The 17,020-nt window shown below is 36.4% G+C and overlaps 1 protein-coding gene across 13 annotated transcripts in view; it reads left to right on the top strand.

Moving 5' to 3' along the window:
* Positions 1-17,020, top strand: part of CCDC102B (coiled-coil domain containing 102B) — a 172,995-nt gene that overhangs the window by 30,075 nt on the left and 125,900 nt on the right. The window lies entirely within an intron of this gene.

Raw genomic sequence — 17,020 nt, 5'->3', positions numbered from 1 at the left:
AATTGACCTGGCTTCATGTCCTTGATAATCCCTCTGTAAGTAACGGTATTATCAAAGAGAGGAGAGGCACACCGAAGTCCTCTCTTCTCCAGGCTGAACAAACTGTGCTCCCTTGGCCTCTCATCACAGGGCAAGTGCTCCAGTATGTAACTGTCTGTGTGGTCTTCTTCTGAGCATGCTTCAGTTCATCCACATTTTCCTGTGCAAGGGACCCCAAACTGGTTGCGGTATTCTGCATGTGGTCTAACAAGTGCCGAGAGCACTCAGCTAGCCTGTGTTACTGTGGTGATTTTACCTTGCTAGGTGGCTGAGTTCCACCACAACTACTCTCTCACTCACTCTCCTCATAAGAGGAGGGGAAGAAGAAAAGGAAAGAAACAACTCATGGGTTGAAATAAACATGATTTAATTAAATGAAAAATAATTAAGGGAAAATTATTATTTATTAAATAATTTAACTAAAGGGAAAATGGAAAAGGGGAAACAAACAAACAAACAAACAATAACAACTAAAAAGCAAAGGTCATGTGGAAGTGCAGAGGAAAGAAATTGCACCAGCAAGTGATGCTTGACAACGTTCTTGAAGCAGGGCCTCAATGCACGTAGCCATTGTTTGGGAGGAAAGACTTTTTCACGAGAGCCCACCCCTCCCCTTGTCTTCCTTTTTCCACCTTTTATTGCTGAACGTGGCATCATATGTTACGGAATTTCCCTTTGGTTGGTTTAGGTCAGCTGCCCTGGTGATGTTCCTTTCTCACCTCTTGCCCACCCCGAGCCAGCCAGCTTTGGGGATGTTACAGGGAGTCCTGATATGGTGCCAACATTGCTCAGCAGTAGACAAAACACTGGTATGATACTCTTCTAGCTACAAGTGCAGAGCACAGCTCTGTATGGTCTGCTGCAGAGAAAGTTAGCTCCATCCCAGACAGACCCAGTACAATTGTTACTAATACCACGTAAGGTGCTTTTATCCATCTTTGCTGTCAGGGAACATGGCTAGCTTACATCAAGTTTGCTGCCCACCAGGACACCCAAGAACATTTCCAGAGAAGCTACTCCCCAGTCTTTCCATTCTCTGTCTCTATTGTTGCAAAAGAATCTCCCTTCCCAGGTGCAGAGCCAACTTTAACCTGAACTATGCATTAATATGAGGAGGAAACAGCAATTGGCAGTAGTGGGAGAGTCCCTCCTGTGGAGACAGAAACTGTGTCTCACACTTGACATTTTGAGGGTTATGTTGCTTGCTGTGGACTTTGATCCAGGACATGTGGAGAGATTTCCAAGGTTTGTCCAGTCCTTAGACTAGTATTCCTGGCTGCTCATCCACATTGGCACCAGCAGCACTGTGGATGTTATATTGAGAATGCGTATATGGCTCCGGGCTTGACATCTGTGGGGCCAAGGTATTGTCTCCGCTATTCAACAAGCTGGTTAGCATGATAAGGAGAGTTTTGAACAAAGAATGGTGTGGGAAGGAGATCACAAACCATAGTTAAGTGAACAAGTGGTGGTCAAGGGTGGGAAGCTCAGGGTACATACATCTATATAACCAAATATATGTAACAGGGTACATACATCTATATAACCAAATTTCAGCATAGAACTGACATTTTCTTATAAATTTAACATATCAGATTTAGAATAATCTAGGCAAATTAGTTAACTTTATTTTCACATTCTGGGAAAGATCACGAGCAGCTTATTAAATTCCAAGTCCTAATTACAAGGTGGTGCACATGTAAATGAAAGCTCTTTCGTAGATGAGCATCCATAGCAACAAAATAACATCTGTCATATTTGAGTTCCATCAGATTTTAGTTCTTTATTTTCTGTTTGCTCATTAAGTATGATTTTAGCTTGTCATACTTCTGCACAACAGAAGTAAATCCAGATTTAATTAATAGTCTTATTTAAGAATGGTGGTCTTCATGTTTTATGGCACTGTCAGCGGGAATGGAACAACAAGGAGTAAAAGCTTGCTGAGAAAAATTTGGAAATTGATAGCTTCCAGTTTTTATTTATATGCATGTACAAACATACATGCATGTTTCTGATTTTTATCTGGGGAACATGCTGACTTGCTTTAATTGCTAACAGGTGTTATTTTGAGCATTCTATTTGTCTTCTGAGATTTACAAGACATACGTGTTTTTAAATTTCAGGAGAGCATTGGCCTGGATGAATGTGACAAATGTCAATGAAATCATATTTGTTCTTGTTGTATTTTAAGTGAAAATTCTTCCTTTATTGAAATATACACACCCCCAACAAACAAGATTTGTATATGAATTGATATTTGTATGAGAAGTGGATATTGAAGAGCCATCCAAGGTTCTTGACAATGAGTAATTTGGAAGGGAAATAAAGGAAAGTGCAGATAAACATGGAATCTGATTCATATACACACATGCAATATTAAATCACAAATTAATTTATAAATTTATAACATTAATCATTGCTTTGGGATTATTTTCATGTCCTTGACCAAGAGTTTTTGGCCTCAGAGTCATGAATAACTTATTCTGTTATGTCCTTTGGTAGATCACCTGACAGCTCCACTGGGAATGTGGAAAAGAATGTTTAGATTTTCAGTGTCAGTGCCACTGCAAATTAAACCATTTTTAACAATAACTCAGCTAGCTTTTTAGAAAACTATGAGATTTTGTGCAATGTTATAAGCTTCATAGCAGCCAAGAATATTAGTACTCCAAATAACTAATTGTATTCTGTTGAAAGATCCACTCATCTGAAAACAAAACAAACTAAATATGGAAAACCACAATGGTCTTGGTAATCATCATCTTCTTCATTTTTTTTTTTTTTAATAGATCAATTTTGCATCACTTGGAAACTGTAAATCAGTTCTCAATTTCTTGAGGTTGCTAAAAAAGGTAGTAAAGTGGCAATTTATTTTTACAGTAACTACAAGCATTATCTATAGCTTTATGTGTGATTGTAGCATTGAACTTGGCCTAACTGGCTTCATAAATTAGATAATTTTTATGGATTGACATGAAATTGCATTTAGTGTTGAAATTGCTTGTTTCTTTTTCTGTTGTAAAAATTCTACTCTCCCACTAAATAGTAAAATAAGAAGTTAAGATTTACACTGAGAAGTTTATTCAAACCTTGGTTCATATTTGGCAGCACAGTTTCTTCATTTACAGTCTAGTGTGTGCTTTTTGCAGCACACCATTTTGTCTGCTTCTATACAGACACACAGAGGTCCTCATTCTTTCAGCTTTCTCTGCCTTTCTTTAATTTCAAGTATTCTTTCTTTATAACAGTTTCAAACCAATTTCTAATTCACTACACTTCTTGAGATTACTTCCTTGCTACAAAGGGGGCTTAAAAGTTATCCTGTGTGGCCGGCTAGCTAGAGAAAATTATCTCAGATTTCTTTAGAGAACTAGTGAATTAACATTTATGTACACCAAATATTTTCTTGGAGAGAAAAGAGTGGAGTGCCTCTTCATTACAATTTCTGTTTATTGCAGGAAAAATGCATTGAGCTACCTGGCTATCTTGCAAATTATTGCGAACTTGTGGCGTAACAATGCTGTCAGTCTCAGAGATGATTAGATACATTTTGGGCTTTTGAAGAGAATCATTTATGTGCTTTTTAAACTATACACAGCCCATGTGATCATATTTTAAAGATTTATGTGTTAATATTTCTTAGCTACTGAAAATGGTTTTTATGTACTGTCTAGTTAAGAGGCTTCAGTTCTACTTCTAGGAAAGTTTACAGCTTTATGGGATGGTAAATTATTTAATATTTTATTTACCATAGTTTTCACATATGTCTCAATTAACATATTTAGAACTGCAAAAAACTTTCTTTTTCCTAAAAGAAGGAAGCATTTGCTCAGTGTAACTTTATACATACATTATTTTGTTTGCATTAAAATCCTCAGAAAAGCAAAGATCAAGTCTGTGAAACCATTGACCTTAGATATATTTGTTTTTAAATTAATATTTATTTAAAAACTTTTTTTTTTTTTTTTTTTTTTTAATTCTTTAAGAATCTTTAAGTTCTTTGGACAACATACAAATTTTGCAGTCAATGATGTTGCTGACTGAATGTCCATAGTCAGCCCTGGAAATGAGCTATCCAGTTCTATTACATACAAGTTAGCTTATATGTCAATTAACTAACCTTATGATCTGAAAGGCACAAAAATTATAACTAAGTTTGATCTTTGCGCTCCTTGTAAAACAGTGTAAATCCTTGGTGTGCTGTCCAGATGTTTGTAAACACTGAATTATGGTTTGCAAGACTGTTAAACTTTCAGCTTTTAGAATTCTTATTTTATCTTATAACATGAACAATAAAACATTCTTGTGTACACACATTATTAGTGTTCCTCAGCATTTTATAGCTGCCTTTATCATTTCTGAAGGACATCCTTTTCAGGTGGTTTAAAAGTTAAATGAGACGGGATATTTACAAAGCAATTTTGCATTATACTGTGAATAGTGGAAAGCATGCATATACTGCTATGTTCCACTGGTGTGCACTGTATACTTACAAATGCCTCTATAGGAAGTGAATTCTGTGTTGTTTAAAAATATTATCTTCTAGCTGATGTACATAAAATACTCTTACTCTAGACTGTCTAGTGTGTTGGTAATTAATGAGGGAAATTTATAGTTCAGTTTGTGGGATATGAGACAAAAATTACACTAATCGGTACCTAAAGCCTATTGGAACATCAGTATGAAATACCCTTAGATGAAGGGTATTTCCCTTCATATTTTACCCTTCATAATTCCGAAATAATGTATTATTGTAGGTATGACACAGATAAAATGGAAAGGAACTGTCGTATAAACTGTATTGAAAACAGTAGACCTGTTTCTACAGGCACTTTCCAGCAGACCATTGAGCTATAGAAATTGTTTCATGTACTTGCTTATATAGATCCAAGTGACTAACGTTGGACATTTTAGGTTCATACTCTGAAAGGAGAGCCATGTGGAGGCAATATTCTATGCCACATTAGTCTTAAGTCTAAACACCACAACAGTTTAAAATTCCTTAAAAACAAAGTTTTAAAAACAGCGCTCCTGGAAACCTCTTAATCTTTTGGTTCCAAAGAGAAAGTAAACTTTAAACTGCTTTAATCTGTCCTTTTCAGTAAATGCTGTTGTTTAAGGACAGAAAGGTCACCCCACCAAAATGTGACAACTTTTGGATTCTGGTGTATAATACCTGCAAATTACCTGCACTGTAAGGAATGTTAGTATAATACTCTAGTATTCATCATGCAGCATTGATGCAATCTTCATTTTCCTGAAAATTTAAGGTTATGTTCAATCAGACATTTTTATTAAATATGTTGTTGGTGTGGATTGTTTTGCCTACAGAAAAGTAACAACTACAATTTCTAGTGTTTCACAATATTTAGTATTCTCATAATTTAATACATATTTTTAGAGTTCTACAATTAGATCACCTCAACATCACTTAACAGTTAATCTGAATAGTCAACAATCCTCAGTGTCTGTAAGAAAAATGATCTTCTTTAGTTCCTGACTTAAAATAACTTTGTAGAGTGCTTTGACTGTTCCTGTCAATTTTGATGTATTCTTTGTATGATTCGTTAACAGGTACACTGAAAAATGTACTGTAAACAGAAATAATTTTACTTAGTACTTTCTTTTCCTGTCTATCAGTTAACAGTCTTGTTAGATATCTGATAACTTAGGGCTAATTTATGTTAAGTCACTGTTCTGATCTGCAACACATTGCACTAATACAGTCTAGGAAATTCATGAAACTGATTATAGTTTGAACTTGCTTTGATTGCTTTTAGTCATACTGACCGCTGTTGATTTACTGTTACCTTGTGACACCTTATTCATCTATAAATTTGGCTTAATATAGCAGTATAAAGTCAGGATGGAAGGTCAGCTTAGAAATCAGTTGAAAACAGAGAAGTGTTATTTCAGTGACCTTTTATATGGCAAATAAAACTTGAAAGAGAGAGATTACCCATTGCATTGTTTACTTTTTTCAGGTGATTTTCTACATGCTTACATTCATCATCTTGTGACAAATCACTGCATTTTTTATTAATGTTTTTCTTCTTCCTTTGCTTATTAGAATGGACCATGGTTTATCCTAATCCATTAATTTATTAACAAGTGGTAATGAATACACAGTGATAGATAACAACAAGCAAAGTGATGTAGGCTATTATAGTCTGGACAACAATTGAACTTGTATGCTGTTTATCTGGAAAAATCCCAAATTTTTAAATTATCTCTGGTAAATTATAGGTAAATTTACATTGTTCTGAGGGTTAAGAGAAATGATTAATGATTTAATCATTCAGCCTTTTTGCAGAGAATAGAAGCTTATTTATGCATACAATACAGCAGGTATATGTATTTCTACTCATGGGCATATAAACTGACATATCTGTTCTTATCTTGATGATTGGAAAGATTTGGATTAGTTAGTCTCAGCTCTCTAAGGGGGTCATTAGTCTATGACCCTTACTTTGGGAAGAAGATTATGTTTGGAGAAGAAAAAAAGAAAAAAAAAAAAGCCCCCTTTTCCCTACAGCCCCTTTCAGAAATAGTAACAGTAAACCCACCTCAGATCATTAAAAATCTTAAACTGGGCGATTCGAAAATAAGCACTGGATTTCAAATGTCTTTTAAAAAATGTTCTCAGCATTCTGTTATACCTTCTTTTGAAATGTAAACCAAAATGCCTAATATTGAACCTTTAAACACACTTGGGAATTATTGAACAAATGTTTTGATTTTTTTTTTTTTTCCCATAAAGCTGAGGCAAAATCAGGATCAAAGCTCATGTTGTGCTTCAGATCTTTTGGTTAAGAATGCTCCAAACCAGCTACCCTTTGACATTTAAAATTAAATTAGGAGAAATGATTGTTATAATCCCTGTACCTAAAACAATCCTTGCTATTTACTTAGTTTTTTAACAGTTTTTTTTTTTTTTAATCTATTAATTTGTTTAACCTTTGTTCTGTCATAATCCAATCACCTGCAAGAAAACTATGCTACTCCTTTTAAAGCAAGCAAGCAAACAAAAAAACACCTTTTGGTGTTTTTGGTCAAGAGTTCCAGTTTCCCCTCATTCAGTAATGAAACATAACAAAATGTGATTATTTTTAAAAAAGAAATCATTTTCAGATACTTTTCCTAAATCACTTGATTTCTATTATTGGATATTCACTTGTGTATTCCCTGAATTAAAACTTCCACCTCTCTATGCATAGTAGCAAAAGCAACTATGTGCATGTTAGCACATCAGAGTTCTGATCCTCCAAATGACTGATGGATTGTCAAGTGTTGAGAATTTTAGTTAACATGCATCCTTTATGACTTTCAAGCAATATTCTCCAAGGGATTAGCTGAAATGTAAATCTCTTGATTGAGATTAGAGAACATTTCAAAATCATCTAAATGGCTGCATTTAGATTACTCATTTAGATTAATTCTTGGTTCATTTAGATTATTCTTGGTTGGAACTATAATTATTATGTTCTGTTTTAAGCAAAAATGAAATGTAGTTTGAGAATTAAGTCATATTAACCCCATCTCAAATATCACTTGCATGTAATAATATAGCAAATAAGAATTTTATGCATGACATTTTTATATGAGTTCATGTTTATTGTTCTTGTCTAATCACTGATAGTTTGCTAAACAGAACAAACAAGTAAAAAAAAACAAATTGACAAAGTTGCATTACAAAAGGTGTTACAGAAAGATACATCCAAAGAAGTTTATATTCAGTCTCTGTTTCTAAATATGGGAAGCACTTGAATCTGATTTTTTTTTTTTTTAACATTATTCAAAAAATAATTTTTGTATCAAAGGATACTTAAAGAATGCCTAATATTAGAATTACTGAATTGTGTTGGAAGTGTTTTGTATTCATACAGCTGTGTAAGTGTTGTCTTGAACATGTACTCTTTTCTTCCCATGGGAACCAAGGCTTCAACTTTGACTTCTGCTGTCAGGAATTACTCTGAGAATTCGTGTCTTCAGATCTGTATACATGCTGAAGATGGAATAAAAAGTGTTTTACTTTTGAACAATTTAAATCTTTAAAAGTAGCTAGGTTCAGGAAAAAGACGATTCTAACCTACTGTCATAGATAGTTAATCTGGAAAACCTGAAAGACCTTGCAGGCTTCCTGCTGCCTTTGTTTGCTTTTCTTTTTCCTGGGATGGACATTTTCTTGAGCTTGGAGAAGGGGATCATTGAATGTCAACCATTTCTCTTGGATCCTAGGCTCCATGGGATTCTTCCAAGTAGATCCCTGAACAGACCAAAATATATTCTCCTGAGAATATATATAGGTCTCCTGAGACCTAGTGTTTTTGCCCTGCTTCCCCCTTCTCACAATCCAGAACTCCACTATCTCATAATCAGACCAATGATGTCTGCCTTCAGATTTCATATGCATAACCAGGTCTTCCTTTTTTGTAAGTTAGAGATCTAGCAGAACACCATTCCTTTTTGGCTTCTTGATAACCTGTGCCAGGAAGCTGTCCCCAATACATTCTAGAAACCTCCTGGATTGCTTGTACCCTGCTGTAATTCAAGTTCCCTATGAAGACCAGGGCCTGTGAATGTGATGCTTCTTCCTTCTGTTTGAAGAAGACCTCATCTACTTTCTGATCCTGATCAAAATTTCTATAGCAGATCCCTGTTACAATAGCATCTGTATTGGTCTGCCTGTTAATCTTCACGCATAAACTCTCTGTTGGTTCCTGACCCATCTCAAGACAGAGTTCCATGTATTCCAGTTGCTTTCTCCTGCAAAGGGCAGCACACCCTGGCCTGTCCTTCCTAAAGAGTCTGTATGCATCAGTCACAGCACTCGTTATGTGAGTCTTCCTAAAATGTTTCCATGCCTCTTTGGTCCCAATGAGTTCATAGCCCTTATGAGTTCATAGGCTTCTAATTCCATCTGTTTCTTCCCCATGTTACATGTATTAGTGCAGAAGCATGTCAGAGACTCATCCAAGTGTGCTGATTCCTTATAATCAGTACAATAAATTTCCTCATAAGGCTATTCTGCAGACAATTCCTTCCTTAAATGCTTACAGTTGAAGTGATTCTAATTCAGCCTTATTTTGTTGATTGCTATGTGCCCTCTGTTCCTATTATCCTGGACCCTTGGCTTCCTTGCTCCACCCGGAATTTCATCACTTCTTTGTTCAATCTCCTCCTCTCTTTAAAGCTCTCCTTATCATGTTGGCCAGCTTAGTTAGGTGAACCTTGTCTCTCTGAAGCATCTATTGACCCTCAAAAAGGGACTTGTGGTCACAGAAACCAAAATCCTGCTGCTGAAACCAACTGCACAATTACTTACATGTAGGATCCATCCAGTCCTCCTCAGGCCTTCCTTCTCAAGATCGAGGATACTACTACCATGCCATTGCCCTGAGAGCTGTGCAGTTGCACTTGACTATATGTGTATTGACCTTGTCAGAATCATTGGTATGTACATAGAAGGGCAACAGGGTGTAATAGTTGGAGGGCCAGTTGAGAATTGGCAGCATCTCCACTAAATCCCTGAGGCAAGCTGCAAACCTTCCTCTGACAATTCAGCTCAGCAAATGGGTGCCCCAGCCCCGACAGTAGGGGGTCTCCTACTGCTATTACAGCTCCCTTCTGTGGATAATGAGAGACTCAGGCTCAGACAGTAGAGATATTCCATTTGACAATACTCCCAGCTTCTAATCAACTGCAAGGGCAGTGAACCTGTTTTGAAACTGCAGGTTATCAGATGGGGCAGAAGCCTGCCTCCTAGTATGAGAAGTCACTAGCTTCCAGCCTTCACCACCTTCATGGGAGTTTCCATTTTCCAGTTTCTTAGGGACAGATTCTTCCAGCTCCTCCACCTCAGTTGAAGGCTAGGGTCCTTGAAACTTCAGGGTCTCAGAGAAGATCTGGTTCATCTCTTTCTCATCCTCTCTGATGCTGTGCAGTGTGGTAAACTCTTCCCACAACTCCCATGGAAACATAGCCTCTCAATAACTGCACACTCCCTGCAGTGTATGATACTGTATGCCCCAGTGAGAAGCCCCAGGGACTCCCTACAGCCTGAGACTTGCAGAACTGCATCCTCCTTCTGGAGCTCTGTGTCTGAGAGTATGACAGTAAAGGGACAGTTACTCCAATGGCTCCTTACCTGGCAACAGCAGGTACCCACAAGTTCCTCAGAGGGTTTCCATGATCATTGACAAAGTGCCAAGAAACTCAAGAAGAGCCTAAACAAAGTACTTTCACCTTCAACCTGGAAAATGTACTCACTATGATTATTTCATCTAATCTACTTAAAATTCATCCAATATCAATATTGATGACCAAATTCAGGAATGGTTCTTACACAAATATTTTATTTTAATGTATGCAAATATATGGCCTGCTCCCTTTTTGACTGCAAATATGTATGTAATCTGAGAGCTCCCCAACCAGGAACGGTGATTAAATATTGAAATATTTATGTTAACAAATATGAGACAAAGCTGTACCAAGAGTGAACACTGAGATGAGGCTGATATTCTATTTTATTCTGCAAGGTGTATGGAGATGGTCATGTTTAGTTTTTATTTTTTATTATTTTTGCTAATTAAATTTGCATTTAGAAGCCATTAATATTCATAATAATCAAATGTACTTTCTTATATATGCATGGCCTAGGAATCTTTTTTTTTCTTTTTTTTTTTTTCTGTAATTTCTCTCAGCTGAAACACACCTTATTGATAGGAAAAAAGACAAGTGTTTTTGTGAACTGGGTATATACAAAATTTGCATCCTGAACAGGTTGCTGAGGGTATAGAAGTTCATTTACAAAACAGAATAAAGTACATGGTTTATTTCACATATTCACTATTAACTTAGCTGATATGGATGTTTGTTATATTGCTTAGCCATAAAAATGAATAAAGCATTTATACATTTGTTCAGTTTAGACTATGTCTGAAGGCCCCTAAATTTCCAAGACAGTTTGCAAATGGTTTAGCATTTGGCTCATAGAATTGTTTTAGTATGTAAGAGGATTTAATTCTTCAGTATTCTTGTCTGGAAAAATTCTTCAAGTAATGGTATGCAATTATTGGAATGCATGTGGGATTGAGAGCACCCTCACCAAGTTTTTGGACAACACCAAGCTGCGTGGTGTGGTGTGGTTGACACACTGGAGGGAAGGAATACCAACCAGAGGGACCTTGACAGGCTTGAGAGGTGGGACCATATGAAACATCTGAAGTTCAACAAGGCTGAGTGCAACATGCTGCACCTGGGTCAGGGCAATCTTAAGCACAAATACAGTCTGGGAGGAGAATATATTGAGAGCAGCTCTGCAGAGAAGGTGTACTGGGTCTGGCTGGAATGTTAACTTTCCCGGCAGCAGCCCATTCAGTGCCGTACTCTGTACTTGTAGCTGGAACAGCAGTGTTATCACACCAGTGTTGTGTCTACTGCTGAGCAGCAGTGGCACAGCATTGGGCCTTTCTCTAACCCTCCTAGGGGGTGGGCAAAAAAGTGAGGAGAGAAACATCACTAGGGCAGCTGACCTAAACCAATCAAAGGGATATTCCATACCATGTGGTGTCACACTCAGCAATAAAAGGTGGAAACAGGAAGAAGAGGGGAGGGGTGGGCTCTCGTTGAGAAGACGTCGGTCCTCCTCTCGAACGCCAGCTGCGTGCGTTGAGGCCTTGCTTCAAGGACGTGGTCAATCATCGCTCATTTGTGGGAAGTAGAGAGTAATTTCTTTCCTCTGCACTTCCATATAGCTTTCATTTATTTTGTTTGTTTGTTTTCCTCCCTTTTTCCCCTTTCCCTTTTATTTCCCCTTAGTTAAATTGTTTAGTTCATGGTAGTCTTTATTTAGTTATTATAATTATTTCCCTTTAATTAAATTATCCTTATCTCAACCCGTGAGTTGTTCTTTGCTTTACTTCTCCCCCTCCTTATCTAAAGGAGGGGGAGTGAGAGAGCGGTTGTGGGGTTTAGCTGCCCAGCACGGTAAAACCACCACAGAAGGACTGGGGAGTACTGGTGGATGAAAAACAGCATGAGCCAGCAATGTGTGCTTGCAGCCCAGAAAGCCAACCACATTCTGGGCCATACCAAAATAATTATGGAAAGAAAGTCAAGGGAAGTGATTCTTCCCCTTTACTCTGCTCTTGTGAGACCACCTGGAGTACTGCATTCAGCTCTGGAACCCCTATTGTAAGGACATAGACCTGTTGGTGCAAGTCCAGAGGAATGCTACAAAGATGATTGGAGGTTTGGAGCACCTGTCCTATGAAGACAGTCTGAGAGATTTTGGGTTTTTCAACCTGGAGAAGAGACCTTATGGTCTTTCTGCCCTACACACTGACATAGCATTTCCCCTTCATGGGTCTCTTAAAGAGATTGTAGGTGTTTTGTAGTAGACTTTTTTTCTGAGCTTATTGCATGTAGATGCAAAATAAAATATATGTGTAGCAAGCCTTTTAGGTAGATTTTTGAATTTTAATTTAATCTGATGTATATAGACTTCAGAAGGAACCCAGATACTTCTCTTCAGTTTTAAATTCTAAATCTGATCATCAATTACGTCATAGTTTACCAGGAATATTTACTATTTTTTTCTGTCAAAACCAAAATTTATCTTGTGGGCCAGTGGGGTTACATAATATTATTTTTTATTATTTACATAATGGTACACAAAACCAGAGGTAATTTGAGATAATAGGGGCCTGAGTGGGAATCATATAATTGTGTAAATATGAAAATAGACATTTTATGGGAGAAGAGACAGCTAAAAAAGCACAAAATGTATCAGAAAAAAATAAAATAAAATCTTGTACACACACAGAAAAAAGTAATCCAAACTTTCAAGTTTTTTTTTTTTTTTTTTTTTTTTGTAAGCCCAAAAGAAAGTCTACTTGACAGAATTGTCCTTATAGTTTATGACTAGAAAATATTTAAATCACATGTTTGCATATGCGTCATATAGAAGTCCTTTCTAGTTCCTGGTTTCCTAGATTTTTTTTTTCAATAACTTGTTATTTGTATATGAAAATGTGAAACTGGTAGCTGCAGTATTGTACAACTTGTTAGACAACGACAGTTTGTATATTTCACTGGTTTCAATCTTTTTACGAATTGTGATTACAGTGAAGAATGCTGTCATACAGCAAGGAGCTTTCAGTGTTTACCTGGTCATCTTCCCTATTTTTTTTCCACCCCAAAAATATAAATATTTCTCTTGTGTTTAAAATAAGAATAATGGCACTTCATAATTTTACAGTAAAAATGAGCGCATGATTGGTGTTGGTGTACCAATCCCAAGGTAAGGGAGGTAAAAGTAGTTAATTACCTTTTAGGGAGGTAAAAGTAGTTACTCTGAAGTTTTTTCATTATTTTCAGGTAATTTCTGGAAGTAGAATTTTGGCAGTCATTATAGATAATTCTCTCTGATACTCATTGAAGAAAAAACAAAAACAAAAACAAAACAAAACAAAACAAATATTTTTTTTTTTCCTTGAGTCCATAATAGATTCCCCTAAATTAAGCAGGATGGTTTTATGCAATTCTTCATGTGAATCTATTGGTTTAAATGGGACTCCATCAGGTATGCTATGATCCACTCAGATGATATTTGAGAGATTAACACAGTAAACATCATCTGAATAATCAGGATTTTATGTTCAGTATGTTAATGTATGTTACTGCAAACTGCATGCATGAAGCATTATGAAGCATTATTAAGCAGCATGAAGGATTATGTAAAATGGACACAGTTCCTAGTCTTTTCAATAAAGATATTCATGTTTATTTATTTTAACATAATTCATAGTCCATAACAACTTGTACTTAAAATAAACCAATAAAAACAGTGCCAGAATCAACATGGAAAGAAGGATATGTGAGGTAAAGGATAATTTCCCTCACCTCACTCCAAGTATTTTCCTTTTCTTGAACTTATTCATACCTCTCTGTTTATTTTTTTCCATGATTTACTCTTTTGGTAAATTAGCCATACACACAAAGCATTTTCTCTATGATCAGATGGAGAAAATGAAAAAAAAAAAAAAAAAAAAAAAAAGGCCAATAAATCAGCAACTTTTCTCTAATGTCAACATAGTACAACAATACCAGCTTGCAGCAGACTTAAATATTTGAGTAGCACCAGAAGGAAGAAATATTTGATTACTAAACATGCTGGGGCTCAGATATGTGTATTGTTATGAATATAAACATTCATTAAAAAAGTTAAATTTGTTGCAGGTCTTGGTGTCCTAAAATATTGCCAGACACAATAACATTTATCATTTATCATTATAGTTTCTGATGGCCTAAATGGTGTTCTTGGAAGACTTGCTCACAATCAGAAATAAAGCAGACTATTTTTTTTTTCTATATTGAATATTGAGGTAATTGTCAAATAAAAATGTAACTAACATTTGTCTTCCATTTTCTGTGAAAGGGGTGTTATGGATTCCAGTAGTATTTGATCACTTTTTTTTTAGTTTCCTTAAAAGAATTGTAGAAACAGTCACATATACTGTAAACAATCATTAAAAAACTGCAATTAAAAAAAACATTGCACACTGAGTATCTCTGAAGAAAATGTCTGTAAGAGACAAATTCACTAATTTATTCAGTATACTTTATTGTTATTTCAATAGTTTTTTATTTTTATTTTATTTATTTAGGAGAGTACTGTGATCTCTAATTCCTAATCAATCTGTGGCTCACAGCTTTCAGTTCAATCTTTTGCTTTAAGTTTGCAGAATAACTTTTGGTGGAGGTAACTGGAAATGACTTCCGTGCACAAAGTAGTGGTGAAATCAAGAATCTTGAAAATGTGTACTAATTCTTCTCACTTTAAAACCTGAATAAGCCCTGTACAGGGCTTTTTGTGTAAAGCACAAAAAACATTGATTTTAAATGTTAATTTCTGGTCTGTGTAAGATGAAACAGGTGGTTTACAAGTATCTGACTGAGGTTGCCAGAGGTTTCTTTTTATTAAAAGGGAATTCTTACCTCTTTGGGTCATGAGTTTATAAGTCTTATTTGTCTTACTTATAAATTATTAGTATGAAAGCAGATGTATTAGAATTTAATGTTTCTGTGTCGTTGAGCAAGGCTCAGACTATAAATAAATAAATAAATGAAAACGTTCTGTTATTAGCCAATTCAGTTGGAAAAAGGCCTTGCACATGTGAATTATCTTCTAGAGCAACTGTGCAACTGTTTTTTGTTTGTTTGTTTGTTTGTTTTTAAGATGTTTGGAGAATATTCAAGAGAGAATACTGTTGTTAAAAAGTGAAAAAGAGAATTTCTGGTTGAACTGTTTTATTATTATTATTTTTCTGTTTCTGATAACACTGTTGGTCTATAAAAGATAAAATCAAAATTACATTGTCCTGTTGAAAGCTGGAAATCATAGGTCTCTAGAAACACTTTCATATCTTTTCCCAAGTTTAATAATCTACAATCTAAATTAAATTTATGTGAATCTCTCCTGTCTTTGTTTTAAATGCAAATACATAAATACACAGGTTTTTAAAAAGCAAATTTGAGTAAATGATTTCACACTGCCTTTTGCTTCTATAAAATCAGCACTTTGGGGAAGATTGTATTCAGGATTATTTCAGAATATTAAAAAACAAAACAAAACAAAACAAAACAAAACATTTTTAACAAAACCTCGAAGACCAATCTAAACTCACTCATATTTTTTTTTTCCTATTTTTCTCTCTTAAGTCAGTAAAGACTTTATCCAGAGGTTAGTGTTTGCTGACTCCAACATACACTGTTCCTTTGCTCTTTTGTTATGAGAGACACGTATGTTTGCGATGTTGTCAGGGAGCAGACAGGCAGACTGCTTTCCAAGTGAAGGAGAGCTGGTAGGCTGATGTAGTGCTGTCTGGGGCCCAGTTCTACAGTACTTAAGCCAGGTCAGCAGAGCAGGTTCAGGTCCAGATTATTAGACAAGTCCACAGTGATGGGGAAGGTGTGGGAAGCCAAGTCCATTCTGAACCAGGGCTGGAGCTCAGCTCTGGATCGTAGATTAATAGAATGGTTTGGCTTTGAAGGGACCCACCTCTCAAGCCTGTCCAGTTCCCTCTTGATTGCATCCCTTCCTTCTAGCATGTTGACTGCACCACACAGCTTGGTGTCATCCACAAACTTTCTGAGGGTGCACCCAATCCCACTATCCATGTCACCAACAAAGATGTTAAACATTACTGGTCCCAATACCAACTCATGAGGAACACCACTTGTCACTAATCTCCATTTGGACATTGAGCCATTGACCGCAACTTTTTGTGTGACACCATCCAGCCAATTTCTTACCCACCAACTGTCCATATGTCAAATCCACGTCTTTTCCATTTAGAGACAAGGATATCACATGGGACAGTGTCAAATGCTTTGCACAAGTCCAGGTAGATGATGTCTGCTTTTCCCCATCCACCAGTACTGTAACCCTGTCACAGAAGGCCACCATATTTGTCAGGCATCATTTGCCCTTAGTGAAGCCGTGTTGGCTGTTACTAATTTGTCCTTTTTTAGTGTTTGCCTTTGCATAGTTTCCAGAAGGATCTGCTCCATGATCTTGCCATGCACAGAGGTGAGACTGACTGGCCTTTAGTTCCCTGACTCTTTTTTCTTTTTTTTTTTTTTTTCCCCCTGTGGCTAGAGCCACATATATCAAGTACATATATTCTCTTGTCAGTGAAGACTGAGGGAAAAAAAGGCCCCTTTTCCTCCAGGATGGAGGTTCCCATCCCTCAGCAACTCTAGTTTAAAGCCCTCTTTACCAGCTTGGCAAGCCTGTGACCAGAGATGCTCTTCCCCAAATCTTCCACAAATATGGTGGCCTTCTGAGACAGTGAGCAACACTGGTTCAGCCTCTGGGAGAGCAAATATAAGGAAGGGAAAAAAAACTGCTGCACAACACCAGCTGGGAGAGAGGAGTGAGAAAATGGGAAAGAACCAGCCCTGTAGACACCATGGT

The sequence above is a fragment of the Aythya ferina genome, assembly GCF_964211825.1.
Source record: "Aythya ferina genome assembly, chromosome: 2".
In the NCBI taxonomy this organism is placed as follows: domain Eukaryota; kingdom Metazoa; phylum Chordata; class Aves; order Anseriformes; family Anatidae; genus Aythya; species Aythya ferina.
This window is presented reverse-complemented; position numbering and strand designations above follow the sequence as displayed.